The sequence below is a fragment of the Chionomys nivalis genome, chromosome 1 (genome assembly GCF_950005125.1).
Source record: "Chionomys nivalis chromosome 1, mChiNiv1.1, whole genome shotgun sequence".
NCBI lineage: Eukaryota > Metazoa > Chordata > Mammalia > Rodentia > Cricetidae > Chionomys > Chionomys nivalis.
Genome location: NC_080086.1, coordinates 19,268,958 through 19,293,176, shown reverse-complemented (window position 1 = coordinate 19,293,176; position 24,219 = coordinate 19,268,958). Strand labels below are relative to the sequence as shown.

General features: G+C 38.2%; 1 pseudogene; it reads left to right on the top strand.

Moving 5' to 3' along the window:
* The window catches only part of LOC130885239 (killer cell lectin-like receptor 2), a 43,279-nt pseudogene extending 19,816 nt beyond the window's left edge, over positions 1-23,463 (top strand).
* Positions 23,464-24,219: the final 756 nt, after the last annotated feature.

Genomic DNA, 24,219 nt, shown 5'->3' with positions numbered 1-24,219 from the left:
TAAAATGATAAAAACATAAGAAATTTAGTATTGACCTAGTATATGATCTGTTCCATACTCCATATATATAATTGTCAGTTTTCTCGCTTATATCACTATTGATATTTCCTCACATTCACTAACATTTGTGCTTTCACTTGTAATGTCCTTTAGCACTAATTAAAAATATCAAATTTGACCTTGGAGTATATAAGTAATTAAACGTCACCACTGTAAGTCATTAGAAATATGAGTTTATAAACATGTACATATCTTCCCAACCCATTGTGCAGGTTAGTTTTATGTCATTTTGACACAAGCTTGACTTATCTGAGAGGAGATCACCTCAACTGAGAATGTACCTCAATAAGATCTGGCTGTAGGCAAGCCTATAGAGACTTCTCTTAATTAGTTACAAATAGAGAGGGCTCAGTGCTTTAGAGTTGGTATGACCCATGGACTGATGGTCCTATGTTCTATAAGAAAGCAGGCTGAACAAGCCATGGGAAACTTCCAATAAGCAGCACCTCTCCATGGCCTGTGCATCAGCTTCTGACTTCTGGTTCCTGCCAGGTTTCAATTTTGTCCTGACTTTCTTTGATGATGAACAGCAATGCTGAAGTGTAAGTGAAATAAACATTGTCCTTTCAACTTTCTTTTTGGTCATCATGTTTCATTACAACAATAAAAACCCCAGTCTCCAGGACACACTTAACTCAGAACAGCCAAGACATGATGCAGACTACAGGCCAAAGGTTATGGGACTGGGTTGATTTTCCACTCCCTCCCCTTGAAGCCTGGTCTGCTCACAGGAGATGGCCAGTGCAGGCTACTTATACCTAACTCCTAAAAATCTTAGCTGAGGTCATCTTTGTAGATTCCCGGGAGTTTCTCTCACATCAGGTTTTTGCCTGACCATGAAATGGCCCAACTTTCTGGTAGTCTTTTTTGGTTCTTGCACCATTTATGCCCCCAAACCTGAATTTTTATGTTCAAATACTCATCCGTCTGCATTGGATTCATGACACCTTTTCTATTTCCATTTCTCAGGGAGATCTGGGTGTCCCCTTAAGAAGACTCTTTGTTACCTAGTTTCTCAGGGTCAGTTATCCTTGATTTTACAATTAATCTCTTCTTATGATTGAACATATACCATATTTATCTTTTCCCAGTCTGGGTTACCTCACTCACGAAGACTTTTTCTAATTCCACCCATTTGCCTTCAGATTTTCTGATGCCATTGCTTTTAACAGTTGAGCAATACTTTATTGTATAAATGTACTACATTTTCTTTATCTATTCCCTAATTGAGGGTCATTGAGATGTTTTAGACATCCTTGCTATTACAAACAAAGCTGCTATGAACATAGTTGAGAAAGTCTCCTTCTGGTATGATTGGACATCCTTTGGATAAATGCTTGAGAATGGAATAGTAAGATCTTAAGGTAGCTTGATTCCAGGTTTTCTGAGGAACTTCAGTATTGATTTCCAAAGTGGCTGTATAAGTGTGTACTCCCATATCTTGGCCTACAACTACAGAAGAAGACCTAAGTTTTACCTGAGCAGAGGGTAAATCTATGGACCCCAGCGTCAGCAGCTTTACTGAAGTCCAGGTTGTTCCTAGGGATCCCATGTATGTACGGGCCACCTCCCAATTTAATCTCTTTATGCCTGCCCAACAACCCCAGACTGCACTGCCACCCCTGGGCTCCATATACCAGCCTACTACTTTCTAAGAAGTCGGGCTTTATAAGGAGCCAGCTGGGATCCAGATAAACTAAGTAAAATAGTGCTCTCCATCCACTAACACTCCTTAAGATCAACCCAACAATCCCAAAATGCATGTTTCCTGGGGCTCCCATACATGACAGCTTTTCCAGAGGTCAGAGTATTAAGAAGACCCCAGGTAAAACACTGCCCAACAGCCTTAGACTGCATCTCCTTCCCTGGGCTCCATACTGTGGTCTCCAACGCTAGAAGAAGATTTTGACTTTTCCAGAGGCAAGGCCAGATATAGGGACTCCAGAGAAGAAACAAATAAATCAGTGAAGCACAAAACTAAACAAAAAGATACCAGTATTAGAAAAAGACATTTAGAAATGAAAAAGTGTTGACAGAGGATGGGAAGGAGACAAAGGGGTGAGGATGAATGTAGTCAAAAGGCATTCTAAATAGCTAGAAAATTTTAAAATAAATTTAGATTTTAAGATGTTAAAAGAGAAATCAATGAATGCAGTTTACCAACTTAAATTATTGTTGTTACAAAATACCCAAGTTTGAATGATTTATGAAGAAAAGAGATGCATTAGGCTCACAATCTGGGAGGTATGAGGTACAAAACTTGGCAGCGCTATCTGCTCATCAACGTGGCAGGAGACACTATGAAGGAACCACATGGAAATATATGGAAAATGGAGAAATCAAATGGTAAAGATAGAAAACCAAAAGTAGAGAAGAATCCTCTATGGTTTTCTTTTATTTATTTATTTATTTATTTATTTATTTATATTTTTTTTCTTTATTTTATTCTTTTTTACTTAAAATTTCTGCCTCCTCCCCATTTTCCATTTCCCTCCCCCTCCTCCCACACATTGCCCCCTCCCCCCACTCCCCTCCTCTTCTTCCCACTTCTCTCCCCCTCCCCCCACTACATTCCCCCTCCCTCTAGGTACTGAAAAGCAGTCCAAATTCCCTGCCCTGCTGGAAGTCCAAGGTCCTCCCACTTCTGTCTAGGTCCAGGAAGGTGAGCATCCAAACAGGCTAGGCTCCCACAAAGCCAGTTCATGTATTAGGATCAAAACCTAGTGCCATTGTCCTTGGCTTCTCATCAGCCTTCATTGTCTGCCATGTTCAGAGAGTCCGGTTTCATCCCATGCTTATTCAGTCCCAGTCCAGCTGGCCTTGTTGAGCTCCCAATAGATCAGTTCCACTGTCAGGGAGCCATCTTAGGGTTGGCAGGAGACTTGACTCTAGAGGGGCTCGCAGGTGTCCAGGGATATGTCCCCAGCTAGTACCTTGGGCAACTGAGGAAAGGGAACCTGAAATGACCCTATCCTATAGCCATACTGATGAATATCTTGCATATCACCTTAGAACCTCCATCTGGCGATGGATCGAGATAGAGACAGAGACCCAATTTGGAGCAACGGACTGAGCTCTTAAGGTCCAAATGAGGAGTAGAAGGAGGGAGAACATGAGCAAGAAACTCTATGGTTTTCATAACAGCCAACTCTGGAGAACACAGTCACTCCTAAGGAGCAGCATGAATTTGTTCCTGGGGCAGATTTCAGAGATCTGGTAAGAGAGTTAACAGAACTTCCTGTAGATTTGAGCACATTGCTACTGTGTACCTGATGAGCAAAACTTCAACACAGGAACTTATGGCAGACAAACATTGTTAGTACTCACTTGAAAGTGGATATTAGCTAAAAGTAAAAGATAACTATGATACAATCCACAGACTCAGAGATGGTAAGTAACAAGAAGGACTCAAGGGCATTCATTGATCATCTCTCCCTGGGTAGGGGAAATAGAAGGGATTTCATGGGTGGCTGGGGGCAAGGGGGATGGAAACATAAGGGATCAGGACGAAAGTATTGAAAGAGCCAATTGGAAGGTTGCAGGCTCTTCAGGGTTGTGTACAAAGCTGGTGCAATGAAAATTCCCAGGAATCTACAAAGATGACCTCAGCTAAGTCTCCTACCCGTAACATAGCCTGAACTGGGATCTCCTGTGATCAGGCAAGACTTGCAAGGGAAGGATTGAGCATCAACCCAACCACATAATCTTTGACCTGCAGTCTATTCTGCCTATTAGATGTGCTGGAATTGGTGCTTATGCCACTTGATACCAGAAAGGCTTCATCCAGTAAACTTGTGGAAATAGATGCAGAGACCTATAGTTAAACTTTATGCCAATCCTGGGGAATCCTGATGAATAGAGGAGGGAGTGATTATAGAGGCCAGATGGATCAAGGACATCACAATAAAAACAGAATCAACTAAATTGGATTTATAGGAGCTCACCGAATCTAATCCAACTATCAGGAAGCATGCATGGAAGTGATCTAAGACCTCTGCATATATATTGTATTGTTTGGTCTTCTTGTGGAATTCCTAACAGTGGGAGAAAGGTCTGTTTCTTTTACTGGCTTTTGGGACCCTACTTCTCATACTGGGTTGATTTGCCCAGTCTTAATAAAAGGGGAGACATTGAGTTTATGGTAACTTACTATGCCATGTTTTCTTGTTATCCATGGGAGGCTTACCTACTTTTCAATAGAAATGGAGGGGTAGAGGAGAAGTGGAGAAAGGGACTGGGAAGGAGGGAGGAGAAACTGAGTTTAGGTTGTAAAATAAATAAATAAATAAATAAATAAATAAATATTCAAAAAGAAAGAAAACAACTCAATTAAAAGTAGGGTACAGGTCCAAGCAAAGAATTCTCAAAAGAGGAAACAAATGTTTGAACTCATGGTGTGTCTTCATTCACCATTGGGTGAGGTCTTTATTTCTCCAAGTATTCTGACTTGTGTCTTACACATATTGATACTCTATAATGATAATTTGTCTTTCAATATTTTGAAGTTATCTGTTAATTTATAAAACTAAAATTAATGTTCTTTTTTAAAACTTTCCTTTTATGGTTCCACCTTGGTAAATTATTCAATATTTTCAGGAATTATGTTTAGTTTTTCAGTAGATCTCTTAAAAAGTTTCTTCACTATGCTCATATGCACATCTTCTTACATATAGTCTTGAGCGTATTACCCCTGTGCACCCAATGCAACAACAGAGAACAGCAAGAAAGACTGGAGAAAATGATGTGTTCACCAGGCTCTCCTATAATCTCAGACTAACTCAGTTTTCTTTTAACTCTCAATGTTCTGTGCCTCTTTGTACTGTGAAGAAGACAGGCAAGTATTTAAGCAATGCCAAGCTGGTCTATATGTGAACAGTTTTTGAAAAAAACTTTTTTCATATGTATGGTTGTTTTGCCTGCATGTATGTCTGTGTACCAGATAATGAGCTTATTACTCCTCGATGCTAGAGATGAAGTCAGAGATTCTGAAATTGAGAATACAGATAGTTCTTAGGCCCTGTGTGGGTTCAGGGAATCAAAATTGAGTCCTTGGGAAGAGCAGCCAGTGCTCTGATCTGCTTAGCCAACTGTCCAGTCCACTATATGAACATTTTTATCATGAATATGAACAATAGACAATATTTTTTGCATATTGAACTATTAGAAACCTGTGTCTTCACTTAAAATGTGTGAGAGTTACTTTGAAGAGCTAAGGTGCAAGTCGCACCACAGTTCCCTTTGATTGTTTAAATAGGTGAATTCCTAGACTTACTGGATAACTAGCCAGTATAAAACATCTGAACAAAATAAAAGATACACAAAGTGAAAGAACGATATGAGGGCTGGAATCAAGTGGCTTATACTGTAACCGAAGAACTCACAAATTGGATGGAGGAGAATCAGGAGGCCAGGCCTGTCTCAGCTACAAAGCATTTCTGGGCCATCCTCGACTCTTATCAGACCATGTGTCAGGAAAAAATTAAATTTAAAAGAAAGAATGCTGTGAGAAGGATGAGAAGAGCCTATAGACTCCACAGAGGAATTAGCAGAGTTGGAGAGCCTCTCTCTGTCATATGATATAGTGAGTAGACTGGGACTGAAGAGGCAAAAACGTTTAGTTATGGATTTCATTCCCCAATATGAAAGAGCTTAGATATCTATTTGAAACCATTTAAAGGCCCCTTTATTACTCTAACTGAATTTCCAAAATGTATTTCTGATTTCCTTGCTCTCAGTGCTTCTGGACCAGAAGGACACACTAGCACTATACCTAAGCACTGTGTGGGTAGGTACAATAAGAGAGTATTAGAACAACTCTGATTATAAATGCTAGGACAATCAGGTGACTAGGGGCACAGGAAATTTCAAAGTAGAAGGTTTTTTTTCTTTTTGATTTTTTTTTTTGTTTGTTTGTTTTGTTTTGTTTTAAGAAGTGTGGAGTTTAGAGCTGTCAACCTTTAGCCTCTGAAGAGAAGTAATATCAGGTGGGAAACTAACCAGAAAAGACAGTTTCCCCAGCAAAGTGGTTCAAACTAAAATTCTACGTGGACTCTTAGCTATTCCATATAACCTCCTCAGCTTGGGCAGGAAGAGCAGTTTGCAGATGTGAAACGATAAAGCCTGCTGAGGGCTGAGGGTGTGACCAGAGGTTAGAAGGTGTGATTGTACTGATGTGCACAGCTTCCTAGTTGCAGTCTCACCACTGTGAGTGGGCACATGATGTGGCTTTCAAATAAAAGTGATTCTTGTAGCAAGGAACCAGAAACATACATATAGTGGATATTTATTTATGTTTATCTGTATGTGTTTTTACACAAAAGTGAAGTTAGAAAAAAAATAAAGAAAATGAAAAATATTTTTAAATTCCTCAACTTTCTGTTTTATTAGCTGATTGTGATTAAGTTTCATACATCCTTTTTGTTCTCTACTTTGCTCAAAGAATTGCAGTGTGTCAATAAATTAGTTGTGCAAAGACCCGCTCTTTAATGTAATCATCTTCATTTGAAGACTTTATAAGAAACTCAGAGCTTCATAATAAACAGAAGATAAAATTTGCAGCTGCTCCTATATTTGCCTTTCCAGTTCTTTGTATGATTCTGTCTCTACTATGTATGCAGTTTCTGTTCATACTATTCTCCTTGTTTGTCAAACACAGTGCTGAAACCACATCTTTTGTCCATTCTGCTGTCACAAACAAGATGAAAAGGACGTTGAGTATGTATCACAGTTTCAGAGAGCGAGGAGACAACACTCACATGTTTGCTCTGCATTTGCTCCATATTCCTCCTAGGACCACAGCCTCCCATCAAGGATGGGAATCAAAAATGTCTTAACAGCATTAATTTTTCTGTGAACAGTTTAATGTGAATCCTCAGACCTGAGGTCATCAGTGTTGTTTTTCTCACTACTGTGAATTTCTCAGATCCTCAGTTTTATTTATGGTCTCTATTCTAAAAAAAATCAAAACAACCTGCTATCACAGTGTCTTATGTTCTTTTTCTGTTATGATAAAACATAGATAAGCCAGCATAGGGAATGAAGGGTTCATTTTTCACTCACAGTTCAAGTTTATATTCCTTCGTGGTAAAGAAGTCACTGTAGCTGGAGTTTGAGGCAGCTGATCAAATTTCATCATAGCAAGAAACAGAGAACAATTAATGAGCATACAAACTCAGCTCGCTCTCTTCATTCATATAGTCTGGGATTCCAGTGTAGGAAAATGGCACCAGCTACAATGGATAGATCTTCCCACCTCGATTAACCTAGCAAATATAGTCCTTCATACTCTTTCAGAGCTAAATCTAGCATAGATAATCTCTGGCAGGTGTGCCCAAGTCTTATCTTTGCTTGATCTTGTCAAGCCCACAATACTAACTACCACTACCAGTTTGATATGATAGGATAAAGAACCTAGCTCAATGTGTATGCGGGTTCATTACAGTTACTGTAGCAGAGCAATAACCTGAGTAAGTTACAATGAAAAGAGTTTTTTTGGGGGTGAAGATTTTTGAAGGTTAGAAATCTCATTGTCAGTTGTCATCATTTGGGGAGAGGCCTAACATTTGCCGACCCACGACACAAAGTGAAGGGTAATAGTTGCAGATTGGCATATGTAGAACAATGAGTGAGATGGATGGGCTTGCTTTATGACACCTGCTCTCAGAGAGGCGGGGTGCTTTACAGATAAGGTCTCACTTAATAGCTCTAGGTGTTCTGAAACTCAATACGAAGTAGACCAAGCTGTCCTTGCACTTCTGATTATTCTCGTGCCTGTGATTCCAGGAATTGCAACAGTGTATTATCATGCCTTGTTGCATGTAAGTTTTTGTTTATATAAATTGTATTGCAGTCATCATACACATCGCATACACAAAGAGAGACACACAGATAGAGACACACAGACACAGGCACACACACACACTGTGTAAACTGTTTCAGTAATATGTATCTGTAACACAGAACTGAGGAGGATGATGCAGGAGAATATTGGATTGGAATCCAGTCTGGGCTTCATAGTGAATTTCAGGTCATTATTAGTTGTACATCATGATCCTGTCTGAAACAGAACCAAAAACCCAAACCAGCAACCAACCAACCAAACAAAAAATAAGCAAGTCCTCAAAAGATGAATGTGTAGCTCAAAGTTAATCTCTTGTGGCAGACGTGCAAGAGCTTGGGTTTAATAGCCCAGCCTCATAGAAATGACAGCAACGAAACCAATGTGGAAAGACATCAACTTTCATTGTAAACATTATGTGTGGATTAAAGGGTAGATCAGTAACTGCCAAGAAAATCACAAAGGGAATTTGAGTGTCATAATATGGCATTCCTAATATACATTGACTTCAATAGTCAAAATTAAAAAAATAAACAGTACTGCTTCCTCTGAAATAGTAATAAATATTAATCTAAGACAAAATTCCTGAAAATTACTAAAATTTGGAACTGAAAAGTTTAGTCATCCCTTTTATTCTATATACCCTTATATTCATATAGAGATGTTTCAGTCATTTCTTCTAAACAATGGCTTCTTTTAATCACATTATATTTTAGCTGAAAATATTGAGAGTGTTTTGTCAAAATGTATCTACCTTTTTCCTTTCAGTCAAGAAATACTGGGTAAAAGTGTGATCCACATTTCATGTACAGGAATGCATAGTTCATGATTCTGATCTTTCAGTATCAGCTCTCAACATACAATTTCCTCTTTTCACTTTGGTCAAGAGGAGGGGCAGAACTTTAAGCGCTGAAGCATCTTGCAGAAGGGACTCTCTTCTGTGTTTCATTTGGAGCTTCTGAGGGAAACCAGAACAGGAAAGGACAACTTGTTCTACATCCCCAGTTTCCTCCACCTTCATCACCACCTGGATGGGCTATAGGTAACAGCAATTTTGATTCCTTCAGACACTTCTACACAGGATCATACTTATTCTATAGAAATACCATTCAGTTACAAATGGCCGGCATGACAGTAACAGAGATAGGAAAGACAGTTGATCATATTAGGACTGTATTAGGTCTGCCTGTGAAAGTTGGAATTTAGCTTCAAGAGAAGAATGTCTTTTATTGTGCTTATTTTTGTTGTGTGTGTGATATAGAGTGATCAGTAGAATTAATTAGTTGGTGATTAGTTCAAGTGGTTTATATACTTTCTTCTGCACTTTTTAGAATTTTATAATAGGAAGACATTTTATTTTTAGGGAATTCATGAAATTGTAATTGAGTTTCAAAAATTTCATCAATGATAATGTGTTGAATGAATTGAAATGAATTGAGATCACCAAAAATGGTTAATATTACCTGTTTATTCATTGCCCCTTCAAATACTATTTAATGGAAGAGGCAAGATAAATCATAAATACTGATTATTTAATATTTGTTTATTAATTATCATATTTTTAAAAGCCAGCCACCTTCCACACTCTTTACAGCATTCAGATCTTTAAAGGAGTTAATAATCTTCCACCCTATGCCAGTATAAAGTTCTGGAATGTTTTAAACTTGGACATTTTAATTTTTTCTTTACCTAGACATCATCCCAAGACAATATTTTAATTTAAACCTTCTTGCTTCTGCCCAAAATGAGAAATCAGGCCGTGATATATTCAAACTCAAGAGTATTTGAGTCTTCTTCAGAGTCACAGAGTCCAGTCAGTCAGGATGAGACTCACGGTCCTAGAGAGGTTTGCCACAAAGGTGAGTGCTCTCCTCCTAGGCACTGTACACACCAGACATTGTAAACTGATGATTATCAACTGATAATAGGTGACCACTGCTGGAAGAAGTGAAGACTTAAAGCATTTATTAAAAAAGTAAAATTTGAGACTGAAAAAAAACAATAATTTATTAGTCTTGTGATTTTTTTTTTTTTTTTTTTTTTTTTTTGCTCAAGTAGCCAGGACCGATATTAACTGTGCTATGTGGCAAAAAGTGGCCCAGAATCCGTGATTATCTCAGCTCAGTCTCCCAAATGATGGGATTACAGTTGTGAGTCAACTAGCCTGCCTTGAATACATTTTTATAAATTTGAGAAAACTTCAGCTTTTAATTAATTTTATCAAATTATGATTTAAAATATGAGGCCTTTAGAAATGAACTACATTCTGAGGAAACACCAAATTTTCCAAAGAAATAAAATCTTAAAGAAATGAAAAGTATAGCTGGGCAGTGGTGGTACACACCTTTAGTCCCAGACCTCAGGAGGCAGAGGCAGGCAGATCTCTGTGGATTTGATGCCAGCCTGGTCTACAAGAGCTTGTTCCAGGACAGGCTCCAAAGCTATAGAGAAACCCAGTCTTGAAAAATTTAAAACAAGACAAACAAACACAAAAACAAATACAAAAAAAAAAGAAAAGTATGTGTCAAAAGCATATCTCTTTCTAAACAAGATATTCCAATGCCAATCATCAGCATCAACAGTCGGGTCAGAAGGGAAGTCAAAGTCATTACTCTCATTCCCTTGTCCTTCAAATATTGTCCCACTCAGTGTCTAAACTGAAAACTTCTGCTCTTTTAGTGTTGTGATAGTAAGATGCGGGACCCTAGAACCCAAGACCTTACGTCACAAGGATAAAATTTACTGAGAAAAACATAAATGATAGACAGGGAAAGAGATGACTTCTAATAATTTTTTTTATACTGGAAACTTATAGAGTTCAGAATTTTTAGGCTGGCTACCAGCTTCTCAAAGATTGATCTTTCTTTCCTCTTCATGCTGAGTTGTGATCTCTTTGGTGGGCGTCTAATTACAGTTTGTTGTTTCCTACCTGCATCGTGCTTATGCCTTCAGTGTTTTGTAAGATGAACAAACTGTGCACCAGGAAGAGGCAGTTCAAGCTGTCATTCCAGCTACCTAGAGACTGAGTCAGAAAGACTGAGAGTTCAAGGCTGAATGGGCAAAACTTATCTAAACTCCTAGAGAGCTACTTATATGTAGGGTATAATCAGAATAGTTGTCTGCCATTCAGAAATCTAAAACTTAAACTTTTTAGAGCTCATTAGAATTTGTTAATTATATAAATAGAGGGTTTCATTATGATTTGTGTATAGAAGTAAATATAATTTACTGATTATCTTTATCCATTATTATTATATTCTGTCCCACTTTCCCTGTTACCCTTCCAGTATCTCTTAATGCTCCTACTTTGATGTATTGTCTCTATTGTTTTTTTTCCCTTTTATTAGTAATATGTTTACATGTGTTTATATATTCAATCTGACATTCCATTTATCACTGTTCACATGCATGTATTTTAGAGCTGACCACTTGGTAGTAGATATCCACTTATGGGCTCATTCCTAGAAGAGGTTTATTTTCTCTGTCAACTGTCATCAATTGCCTGGGATCATGTGTAGATTTCCCCTGTCCTTGTTGGCATGTTCTCTGGTGTTGTAGTTGGGCATGTCTTGTTTACGTTATGCTATTTTTGAGATTGCTGAATGCAGCTTCCCTATCTTGACTCTCTGTATTTTACAATCTTTAGTCTCTCTTATTTATTTATTTATTATTGAAAAAATTTCCACGTCCTCCCCGCCTCCCATTTCCCTCCCCTCCCCCCATTCTTCTCCTCCTCCCCCTACTCCTTTCCCCATCCCCCCGACACCGTTCCCCCTCCTTCTCCAGTCCAAAGAGCAGTCAGGGTTCCCTGCCCTGTAGGAAGTCTAAGGTCCTCCCCCCTCCATCCAGGTCTAGGAAGGTGAGCATCCAAACAGGCTAGGCTCCCACAAAGCCAGTTCATGCAGTAGGATCAAAACCCAGTGCCATTGTCCTTGGGCTTCTCATTAGCCCTCTTTGTCTGCCATGTTCAGATAGTCCGGTTTTATCCCATGCTTTTTCAGTTCCAGTCTAGCTGGCCTTGGAGAGCTCCCAATAGATCAGCACCACTGTCTCAGTGGGTGGGTGCACTCCTTGCGGTCCTAACTTCCTTGCTCATGATCTCCCTCCTTCTGCTCCTCATTTGGACCTTGAGAGCTCAGTCCAGTGCTCCAATGTGGGTCTCTGTCTCTATCTCCAACCATCGCCAGATGAAGGTTCTATCACCATTTCCTCTCTTCTGAGCTGTTACCTGAACATTAGGTGTAGGAGTTAGTTTGTATTCTGGGATTTTGCTTAAAACATTAGAGTTTATCATCCCTTTGACATATGAAGCTCCAGGTTCTGGCTAGTGGTGAACCATGGGATGGTCCTGGTGATAATTCTCTTACCAATTTGATGTCTTTAAAGTTATATCTCTTACAATCTTATTACATCTCATTGCAGTGGCTCTTGGGATCCTTTGCTTACTTCTGATGACAGCAATTGCAGTGTGGCTGACATACAGTGAGTAATTCACATACATCATTTTCCTAGGTAATGACAATAGACACTAATTATGCCACAGAGATCATACTTTGTCCATTATTTTGTCTGTCATCAGGTGACATTCCAGGTGGCCCAGAATTTGTAAGCTATTTTTTCCCCTGGACTCCTGAACCCTTGGACATTACAATGACTCTGGGGCTGCTTGTCTTACTCATAATAATATTCATTGTGATAAGATATGTATTGCTGATATTCTGATTTCTCCTTCAGTGATTATAAATCTTTCATAGACAGCCTGTAAAAAGTAGCAGTCCAAAATAAATTACATTCTTTTATGGATTTCTTTCACATGCTTATATCAAGGACATGGTGAAGTGAAAAGATGGAATCTGTACTCAGAAGTTAGAAGTTGTAGAACTTCAACTTTACCTTTTGTTTGATATCCTCACATCCTTAGAGAAAACCGTTGATAGGCTAAGCTCCAACAAAGCTGCAAATCTGCATATTATTGTCTCTTCTCCTGTGGGTACTCCATCTGCACTAATGATAACTGTGGTGTTACTTCCTGTTTCTTTGTTCAAATTTTCAAGCTGTATTCTTTCTCTATTTTACTTAAATATTCATTTGTAACCTTTTTGTACAAAAATATTGAAGTAATCAGAACATAAGGTGTGTACATCATAGTATTTTTTAGCTATTTCATCTACTTTATACTGAAGCTGCCAATTATGATAAGTTCATGTTTCCATTCTGTAGTGATGAGGAGAGCAGGCCTGCTTTTCATCCCACCAGGTTCCCACACGGCTAGCTTTACACCTGATATAACAAAATCGAAATTGTATTCTTTTAAACTCTGCCTGGCCCATTAGTTCTAGCCTCTTATTGGCTAACTCTCACATCTTGATTAACCCATTCCTAATAATCTTTGTACCACCATGAAGGGTGGCTTACCGGGAAAGATTCAGCAGGTCTGAACTGGAGGCTGGCTCCATAGCGTCTGTCTCACTGCCTTCTTCCTCCCAGCATTCTGTTCTGTCTTCCTCTACCTAGTTGTGTTATGACTTATCAGGCCAAGCAGTTTTCTTTATTAATTAACAAATGAAACAACAGATAGATAGAAGACCCACCTACATCATTTTCCCTTTTTCTGTTTAAACAAAAAAGAAGGCTTTAACATTAACATAGCAACATTACATATAACAAATCAGGTATCAAGCAAGAATTACAATTACAATATTTAGACCTATTTTACCTTTTACCATAACAAAAGAAAACTATAACTATACCTAACCATTCTTCAACTCCATCAAAGACTCCAGAAGGATATAATATTACCTAAGTAAACAAGAAGTAAGCAACCTCCAAAACTCTAGAAATGACAGAGACATCTCACTGTCTGTACAGTAACCCAAAGTTCTTTTGTACCACTGGGGCATCCACCTTCAGCCTTCAGGCCCATAGTATCCAGCAGACATTTCTATGAAGCAGGAAATTTCAAAGACAGTTCAGTCACTTTTGGCTGTGTCCTGCAGAATGTCTCACAAACTCTTTCATGAATCAGGAACCCCAAAAGATCATCTCACCTTTAGGCAAGTTCAGCAGTCCTCTCTCTGTGAGTTCTTTGTGTCCATTTTATGCATCAGTCCAGGCAAGAGCAGTTTCTTGCCCAATGGCTATCAAACTCAATAAGGAGCCTCTTCAATGTCCATCTTCCTCTTGAAGTAGCTAGTGCTGCCAGGAGCAGACGTGTCTCATTGTCATTAAAAGCCCTAAGTTATTAAAATTTTAAATGCCATATTCTGTAGTCTTTGAAAGGTATGAAGAATGCCTGTCTGAAATATATCTATGCACATCTCGAAAATTGATAACCGACATGACTATAAGCTTGACTATTATTGATGATTATCCATTAACAACCTATATTTCCTAATTATACATTACATTTTTAAATGAATTACAGAATCACAATACCTTAATCAAGATCAGAAATGCATATACACATAACAAAATTGACCTTAAAATCCATACCAATGCAAATTATTCATATCTATATCATATCCCCCTTTAAATGTAAAAGAACATTTATAAACAATATTTGGGAATATGGGCACAGTTTTGTCTCTCCAAACTGCTTCCTGCTATATGGGGACACGTTATTCAGGTCTTTTATGGTGTAACCTGTGTGCCAGGTTCATCTCAGTCAGCAGTTGTGTGAAGTAATCTTTTGAAGGTGTTCACAACAACCTTTCAGGAGGGCATGGCCTATCATACCATATTGGGATAGAAGCAATACACAGGGTCTCATTCTCTGTGAAAACAAAAGAAGAAGTTTTCAAAAGTATCATAGCCTTAGATCCAAATTTTGAAGTCAAGGTATTTCAAAATATCTATCTTGGATTAGTTTAGCAGCATTTATAAACAAATATCTTTTAGCAGCTGTTGCTTCTTCCTCAGCATTTAAACAATTCAAAGAGATCATAATAGCATACAGTATCAAGATTCTCTGTGTATTTTCCATCTTTGTGTGGCTTTATTTTGACCTCTATTTCTTTTATTTTTACTTTTACTTTTTAAGACAGTATCTCTGTATATCTTTCTCCTGGAATAACTCTGTAAACCAGGCTGTCCTTGAACTCACAGATATCCTCCTGTCTATGTCTCCCAGGAATTGGGATTAAAGGTGTGTGCTACCACACCTTGAAGTCATAGAGGTCAGTCTACCTCTGCCTCCCAAGTGTTAGGATTAAAGGTGTGTACTACCACAGCCAACTACTCTCTTTCTTTTTTTGTTTTTAACTTTAAGAAATTTACCTTTTAGCCTGCATATATTTTTAACACACCATAAATCATTTAGAGGTTTTCTTTGTTTTTGAATCTCTCTTTACTGTATATCTCTCTTTTTCTAACTATGTGAGTCTAAGGAGAGGATTAAAGCCGTGGCTTTGACGACTGGATCCAGCCCATTCTTTAGCTTTCCAGCCTCATGGCAGAGGTACTGGCTGTAGCCATTTTTATTGGCAAAACTCTATGGCATTTCAAGGTCCTTGCCAGCAAGCAAGCTTCAGCAGTGTGCTTGCAAACCACACAAACCACTTGCCTAAAAGAGTCAGAGTTTGCCCTAACAGGACAGCCCAGAAAACTGGTATTTTAAAGCGGCACAGCTTTTTTCCTGCTATGGCTGAAAACTGAAAAGCATGCGTTCAGATTTTCATCAACACCATTTAAGTGTTTTATGGCAGCACCTCTTAAAAGAACTGCAAGGTTTTGCAGCTAAAACTGAGTCAGGAAGCTTCTCCTAGATTTTTGTGGGAGCTGAGGGCTACTTCCTGCCACCCAGCTCCTGGCCACCAGGCTAGCTTATGCCCCAAAATAATGACATACAAACTATATTCATATAAACACTGCTTGGCCCATTTCTATTACTGTGTGTAGCACCACGAGGTGTGCTTACCAGGAAGATTCTAGCCTACATCCATCCTGGGTCAGAGCTTCATCACGTCTGCCCCAGAGAGGAGAACTATATAGTCTCTCTCTGAGGCATCTTACCTCACTTCCTCTTCCTCCCAGCATTCTGATCTGTTTACTCCACCCACCTAAAGGCTGGCCTATCAAATGGGCCAAGGCAGTTTCTTTATTAGCCAATGACCTTCCTCCATCATTAGATGAGAGTGCTTGCTTGCCTCTATCAAGCAGAGAAGACCCGAGAAATTGCTGCTACCAAGAAAACATGCTTTATTCTATTCTTTCCCAAGCTTTCGCAGGCTTTCTGTGGATTCAGTTATCCACATCTGGGTGTCATTTGTAGTGATGAGGCGGCATCTTCTATCTATCTGTTGTTTCATTTGTTAATTAATCTAATTAATTAATCTTATCATCTGATATAGGTGGGTCTTCTATCTGTTGTTTTATTGGTTAATTAATAAAGAAGACTGCTTGGCCTGATAGGTTAGAACATAGATAGGCAGGGGAAGACAGAACAGAATGTTCGGAGGAAGAAGGCAATGAGCCAGCCGCCAGGCAGACATGCTGAATCTTTCTCGGTAAGCCACCCCTTGCGGTGCTACACAGATTATTAGAAATGAGTTAATCAAAATGTGAGAGTTAGCCAATAATAGACTGAAACTAATGGGCCAGGCAGTGTTTAAATGAATACAATTTGTAGCTTACAATTTGGGGGTAAGCTAGCTGGGGTCCGGGTGGGAATGAAGTTTGCTGCCTCATCACTACACCATTCTTATAGCAAGTTAAATGAAGGATTGGTTTTTAAGTGCCAAAATAGCAATTAAAGTAATGATATGTATTTCCTGTCAACTTGAAGATTTTCTCTAACCTTAAATTTCAATATTTACTCAATACAAACATTTTTGTATTGTACCTACTATTAAGTTTAGTTTTTCAGTATAGTGAAGAAAAAATATGAACTGCCAAAAACTCTAAACAACCTCACTCTAATGTATCACACCATGGAAAAGGACAGATACTTGAAGAAAAAAATGCTGAGAAATAAACCTAGAGAGTGAGGAGACCTCAAACATCAAAAGGAAATGGAGTCCCTCAACAGAGAATGGAACAGATGCTATGGGGAAGATAAGGTGTTTTTTTAGCTTGCATAGGGCACACAGGTAATGAGGGGATCTTGAATAAGGAACCGCATTATTCTGTATTGTTTCTTCTCCAGAAGCTTTGAAGTCCAGTTAGCAACTTATGAGGCTAATGATCTGTGGCTTAATGGTTTGGCTTCCTTATTTCATGCAGGGGCCTGAAATCCTGGAAATTACCATTTGGATTAGGACAATCTTACAGTTTCTAGAACCCAGTGGCTATTCTTTCTTCTACTGCTTCCAGGAGATATATTCACAGATTAGCACCTGTAAAAATTAAGGTTTGGTTTATAGGCAAATCCAAGTCTCCAACTTTGTTCTTGAAGAACATGGAAGTTTCCAGTAATAGTATATTTACCAGATATTTAGTACGAAATAGAATAAAGTGTTTGAAATATTAAAGTAATAAATAGAAGTGTATGTGTGTTTCCTCATTAGTTGCTATCAAATATGTTGCCAGTTTGTGACCGAGCCGTACTTCTTGAAAGCATGTGGGAGATTTACAATGGTACCCAAACTCATGTACTTCTGCTGAGGATCCCATTAGTAATAGGAGAAGAACTAAAATGTTATGTGCTGTGAGAAACCTTCCTTACCTTGCATTATGATGGGTGTTCTTTTATTGACTGCTTATCAATTATTGTTAACATTCATTCAGAGTTTAATGTTTACCAAGAGCTTTTGCATATGGTCTCTCCTCACAATAGGAGTGTAGATTCTCATTATACAATGACAAATAATATCTTTAACCTGATGAATTGAAATATGTGAAAGAAAAAAAACACCAAAAAAATCTTTGAAACATTCCAAACTAATAAAATATGTTTTATGTTATGATTTTAGAATAAAATAACTATCACTTCCAATTATAGCACCATTCTGTAATGCTTGTGATTAGAAGGCCAAGGCAGGAGGATTTTATATGTGAAGACAGTCTGGGCAGCCCAGCAAATTCCAAGAAAGCCTGAGCTACACAGTGATAACACTCCACAGAACAAAGATCAGAGACAAAGTTTGTTGATAGAGCAAGGTCAACACCAGCACTTCACAAAACAAACATATTGAATTGTTATTGCTATTCAAACTTCAAGCATTTTAATGTATTTAACTTGACATGCTTGGCGATATGGGTGTACCCTGGAAGGCATCTCTCCAGTCACCAGAAAAGTCCATCACTTTCAAAAGCTTCCTTGTGAGTCTCTTACTTGTTGTCTTAAGGAAAGAGCATTTAAAACAGACCCCAGAACAACTCTGAGAGCACAATCACTTTTGATCTACTGTGGGCTTTGTTCGTTAACGGAGATCTAGCACCGTGTCCTACATGTAATGGCCTCAGAGCAGCAAATATTCATTTCCCACTCCCCAAGCCCCGGGGATCCTCAAAGCTTCTGCTTCTTGAACCTGGGCACTGAAGCTTATCTGAGTGGAATCATAAAGTATGGTTGTGGGCCAGGAATGTTTCACTTTGTGTCCTCGAATCCATTCAGGCTTCTCTGACAGAATTTCTTGTAGACTTCTGAGAAAGGGAGGATAATGCAAAGACACTGCTGTCTCTTTTGTAATTTAATATGTGCACGGCAGATGCTGTGTCCTGACACTAACTGAGCAGCAGACAGGAGTCTCTTAGGAGACTATTACTGAATAGTTGATCACTTAGGTCAGGGACAGAAAGCTAGGTAGGCGGAGTAGACAGAACAGAATGCTGGGAAGAAGGCAATGAGGCAAACACTAGAGCTCCCCTCTCCAAGATGGACGCAGGTTAAGATCCTTATGAGTAAACCTCCATCTCGTGGTGCTACACAGATTAATAAATATGAGTTAAAGCAAGATACAAGAATTAGCCAATAAGAGGCTGAAAGTAATGGGCCAAGCAGTGTTTAAATGAATACAACTTGTGTGTTGTTATTTCTGATATAAAGCTAGCCATGCAGAAGCTGGGCGGGAACACAGCCCGCTGCTCCATTACTACATCTTCCTCCATCCCTACCTGTCCTCAGTCCACTTATGAAATGTCTTCTTTTCCCCGCTTCCCAGGGAGATCCAGGCATTCCCCCATGAACCTTCCTTGTTACCTATTCTTGCTGCATCTGTGGACTATAGCATAGTTCTCCTGTATTTTACAGCTAATATTCACTTATAAGTGAATATTACACACCATGTTTGTATTTCTGGGTCTGGTTTACCTCACACAAGATGTTTTAATGATGGTGTTCTTTCATTTATTCCTCAGTCTATATTGAAGACATTATTATGTAAAACGACTAGATGTGTAAAGAGATGTTAAAACTTCAGCCCTGTTGAATTCCTTCACAATTTGGAGAAAATAACTCCCAGGCTGTGCTAAAATATAACTGCACACAAGGATATTATGCTTCTCATCTAGTGCTTTGAGAATTGTGCCATATCTATATGTTTTTAATTCACATTTTCAGCATATGTTAAAGGTTGACTGAGTTCATTAGTTAGATCTTTATTTGTAAGATTTATGCATAGAAAAATTTGAAGGGATTGGAGGGTAATATGTTCCCACCATGATTTAATTCTGCTTTATTTTATAAAATGTCAACAGAGCAATTGAAGTAAAGATATATATTATCAACATGAGGCCTTTTCTTATATCTTAAATTTCATTATTTAGTATTTATAAACATTTTGAGTTATATCTTTTTTTTATTTTAGTTTTTCAGTATAGTCAAGAAAAATATGATCAAAACAACCTCTATCAAAGCATTAGACAAAATATCACCTCCTTTAATAAAACATTGGCAAATGAGTCACCAGAATATGAAGACTGCAAATATGAAAAGGAACAGAAGAGATGCTGTGGGAAAACTAATGCTGTTTTAGATTATGGAGGGTACACAGGTGAGTAGGGCATCTTGAATAAGAAATTGGATTATTCTGTATTGTTTCTTCTCCAGAAGATTTGAAGTCCAGTTATCAGGTTACAGTCATGGTGATCTGTGGATTAATGGTTGGGTTTCCTTATATCCTGTAGTGGCCTGGAACCACAGAATTCCCTGTCTAAATTAGAAGCATCTTACAGTTTCTAGAACTCAGTAACTGTTCTGTCTCCCTCCACTGTCAGGAAAGGAAGCTCAAACAGCACAGCTGAGAATTCAGGTAGTTTTCATCTGTGAGCAAATCTGGGTCCCCCTTTCATTGTTAACAGAATGTGGGAGTTTACAGTAAGAAAGTGTTTTCCAAATTCTTAGCCTGAAATGAACTTAGAACATTTACGTGAATACAGTCATAAATATATTCTTTGTATGTGTGTTTTCCTTCTGCTTTGGTATCATAAAGGTGGCCTCTTTGTGACCAGTGTGTCCTCTCCACAGTGCACATGAGAGTTTCACCATGGTGCTCACACTGGTGTATGGCTATCAGTGACACAAAGATGAACATATCTAATGTTACAAGGAATATTTCCTTGCATCATGAATGGTTAATAATAACTGACATAGTTTACCATTAATTATTAAGTATTTGTTCAGAATTTAGAGTTCACAAAGAACTCTTGCATATGATCTCACTTGTTGGATAGCAGGGGTTGACAATCTTCACTATTCAGGACTAATAATATCTTTAAAACTGGTAAATTTAAAATATGTGACAGAAAATAATAAGGCTCCAAAAATAATCATTGAGGCATTCCAGACTCGACAAAAATGTTTTGTATTATTATATTAGAATAAAATAACTATCTCCTCTAAGTGGTTACATGATTTTGCAATGCTTGTGTTTAGAACACAGAGGAAGGATGATTGCAAATTTGAAGAGGGTCTTTGGGTTCAGTAAATTCCAAGGCAGCCTAAATTACACAGTGATGTTACCTCTGCACAGAAAGACAGGGGTTGGACATAAAGGTTTATTAATAGAGAGAGGGTATCATCACCACCAGAGCAAACAAATAAATAAACAAATAAATGGCATAGAAACCACACATGTTTTAATGTATTCAAATTTGACACTTTGGGCATGTGAGTGTACCACTGAAGGCAGGGGAACAGAAGATCGTCATCAAAAAGCTTCCTTATATGTTTCTTATTTCTATTAAAGTAAAAGCATCTAACAGCTGTACATGCATAATAACAGGTGGGCCACTGTGGGCACAGTGCATTGCTGCAGATCTCCATTGCATCCTACATGTAATGGCCTCTGAGCACCAAGTACTCATTTCCCATCCCTCTAGGATCTTACAAACCTCTGCTTCTTAGAGCTGAACTGTGTTAGAAACCTCATCTGAGCAGAATCAAAAAGCATGGTTCTGGCCTCGGTTTGATTCACTTTGCATTCTATCTTCAAATTCACCCATGCTTCTCTGACAGACTTTCTTGTAGACTTCTGAGAAAGGGAGGATATTGCAAAGATTTTGCTGTTTCATTCATAATGAATCTTCTCACAGCAGATGCTGTGTCCTGACACTAAGTGAGCAGCAGTCAGGAGTCACCTGGGAGACTCATAGGTATTGTGATGTGCTAGGTGTTAGGTATGGTTTCATTGTGTAACCAAAGCTGACTTGGAATGTACTAGATAGCCAAGGCTGCCCTGGAATTCACTGCTTATCCAAGGCTGACCTCAAACTGGAGGTGAACTTCCTGCCTCAGCCTATATAGAGATGAATTTATGGGCCTCAGCCATGCCCCGCTGTATTTACTTCCCTATCAAGGATAGATAGTAATCCTTTGTGTGTACATGATACATTTTTTCTATTGATTCATCCATAATGAACACTTAAATTATATTCACATTTCTATTACAAACAGTACTGCAAAGAGCATAGGTGTAGGGGGTTCACTCAGCATTCTAGAATCTCAGTTTCTGAGAGCTGTGAGATTTTACTCAGTTATAGATGTGTAATAAAGACATTGTTCTAATAGAATATAATAATTATAATTCTATTATTAATTGTAATGATAGAATACCAAGATTTTCACAATTCTTTCTCTGTTGTAGGCAAATGTACTGAAGCACACTTGTTCTGCTGTGATATAAAATGTTATTATTTCATCATGGACAATAAACACTGGAATGACTGTAGACAGACCTGCCAGGGCTGCAGCTTATCCCTTTTGAAGATAGGTGATGATGACGAACTGGTACTGTAGACTCTTAACATGCCCATTTATTCTCTTAAACTCTGTTTCTAAATCATGGATGGTGAGATATTGACCCCAGGCCGGTTTATTGAAAGAGAGACCTTTAAGGATTAGATATGGTTGCCTTTGATAAGAGCAAACACTGTATTAAGAGTCTCTCAGGATACCCCTCATGCTTCTGGGCTACTTGTCAGAACACAGGGTCTGTTATCAGGAGACTCTGCTAAAGAGACAGTTGTCTTTGCAAACTCCCTATTTTCTCATGAGTCGGCAAGAGAGTCCCTCTGAGAAGCATGTTTTCCCTAATGAAGTTATTATTTTATTATTTTATTACAGCACGTTCTGTGACTGACAGTTATCTGTCTCCATAAATTGCCAGCTACACATGGAAAGGCAACTGTCTTGGGTATGTTCTTTGAAACCCAGAAGTGAGACTGCCTGAGATGAATTATTGGATGGCAGTCGGGAATGTAACTGACCAATGGGGCAATCTGCAAAATGGAGATTATATGAGAACCATGGAATTCAGTTATTTTTTGGTTATAACCATACTGATTTTCACTGAATCTCTCCATAATATTTACCTCATGATATTCTAATGTTTCACAAAATGTTATCTATATTTAGAAATGAGTATTACAGGAAAAACAAGTGGTCAAGATACTGACATTACATTATTCACTTTCTCTATAGAAATCTTTACAAAGTCGGGTGGTGGTGGCTCATGCCTTTGATCTTGTACTCGGGAGGCAGAGGCAGGCAGATCTCTATGAGTTCAAAGCCAGTCTGATCCACAAGAGCTGGTTCCAGGACAGGATTCAAACAAAGCTACAGTGAAAACCTGTCTCAAAAAAAAAAGTCAAAAAGCAAACAAAGAAAGAAATCTCCACAAATACATAAAGGGTCTTTTTCTAGAGGAATGACTGAATGGTCAGTTTGAAATCTTTTTTATTTAGAACCAATGTAATACATGCTGGATAATTACAGCATGAAATAAATTTTTATGTAAAGTCATAATATAATTTTCCATTTGATACATGAAACATAGATAAATTTAAAATCATACCCTAAAATATATTCAATAGATCATGTCCACATATGTCACATGTAAGATTTCTCTGGTATAACATGAGAAATCACTTTAAATATGAACTTGGAAGAACTGAAGGACTGGAGGACAGGACAGAAGAGAACTGACATAAGAATAGCTGGGATCTATTATGGCTGTTCTATTCTTATCAAACGGAGATAAATTTTATTGTAAGATAATTTTTTATTTTTTTTATCCTTACAGAAGTTTCTAATGTACCATCTTACTACAAACACTTTTTGGATTGGATTATCTTATCAAATAAGCAAAAGAAAATGGCAATGGATTGACAATGGCACATCTAAATTGTAAGTTTTCTGAACCATCACGCTCTAACACTGAAGCCAGATTTGGGAGGATTGTTTGCAAAAGCTTGTCTCTCATTTCACATAGCTTTTCACATTTTCTATGAAGCTCGAGGGTAAGGAACAGAAGCACAAGGCAGTATCTGAGTAAGTATTCAACAGGGAATAGAAATTTGTAGGAGCTGATGGCCAGTGACGTAATACTGAACACAGCTCAGGATTGAGTGTTGTAAGATGCACAGAGCACAAAAAAACCAAAGCTTACGATAATGTGAAGTGATTTGATCTTCATGAAAATTACAGTGAGTGTGAGTATCTTAAACATTCATGACTTGTTTCTGTAGTTAGCTTATATAATTGTTAATTTATAAATATAGAAATATGTTTATATATGTATATGTATATATATACATATATATATACATCTACTTTACATTTCAAGGTACTTTAGTCTATAAGCTCTGAGCTTGCTCTTAGATTTCTGAGAGTCTACCCACATGGAGGAGGTACCAATGGGAGCCATGTTTATTACATCTCTGTGGAGTTCCAAGGTCCCTGCCACCACCAAAAGGCATGTGGCTGGCTATTCATCAACACCATTTAAGTATTTCATGGTGGGGCCTCTTAAAAGGCCTACAAGTTTTTGCAACTAAACCTGAGTCAGGAAGCCTTTCTAAAATTAGATGCACTTGCCTTCTGCAAACAGAGTCCACCCGAGAAAATGCTGCTACCAAGAAGCCATGAATACGTCTGTTCTGTTACT